This window comes from Branchiostoma floridae, chromosome 4 (assembly GCF_000003815.2).
Source record: "Branchiostoma floridae strain S238N-H82 chromosome 4, Bfl_VNyyK, whole genome shotgun sequence".
Lineage (NCBI taxonomy): Eukaryota > Metazoa > Chordata > Leptocardii > Amphioxiformes > Branchiostomatidae > Branchiostoma > Branchiostoma floridae.
In genome coordinates, this window is record NC_049982.1 from 441,683 (window position 1) to 442,706 (window position 1,024).

The window sequence follows — 1,024 nt, forward strand, 5'->3', positions numbered from 1 at the left end:
GATATCGTTTTAACCGTAAAAAACGGATATCGTAGACCCTTTTTTGCTAGTTCAAGGTACGTTTTTAGATAATATATGTTGACACGGAAATGATGCCATAAGATCCGTGTATAGTTCACGTCATGTGTGGCGCAAAGTACGTGACCTGTTTTGCATATGCCACACGTCACGTTTGACATACCAAGACACGTCACTTGTACTTAACGTGTGACATAAGGTTTTTTTTGTCTGTTTCGTATAAGACGTCACGTACCTTTGAGTTAAACACATGTAAATGTGACGTGTGGCATCGGTATGTCACGTACCTTATGCCACACGTTAAGGAACATGTGCATGTTTTGGTATGTCGGACGTGACGTATGACTTCTGTAAAAGTCACGTACTTTTTGTCACACGTGACAGGAATTAAACACGGATCTGGTAAATTACGTCACGTACGTTCTACAAAGTTAACGATCAGTCATCAGTCATTAAATCGTAAACTAAGTTATACGAGTATGCCGCATGTAGCCTATGACGTGTTTGTAATAGGTCAAACGTCACGTATGCTACGTCCCATGTGACGTGGATTTTGATAAAACGTATATCTCTCCCGTATTTTTAAACAAATATATTGCCATAAAATGTACCAAGTAATATGACGCCACGTAACTATGCACAACTTTGTACACATGCAACCCTACCTTCTATTGTTTGAAGGTAGATGACGTCACGTAACTTTGCACAACTTCGGACAACTTCGTACATTGTCACCCTACCCTGCCTACTCTCTGAAGTTAGAACTTGAACTTTATTTATTTGCTTTAAGACAACAAATGTCCATAGCAATATCATAAACATAAAATATAACAATCACAATGAAAAAGAAACCATAAGAGTAATAATATTAAAAGTACCATAATGACAGACGGAAACAACATGAGAAACAATAATAAAAACAAATATATACAACAACAACGCACATAAAGGCAAACAATCACGGAGCCCTCATCACACTGCACGAAACCAATAATATGCTGGATGC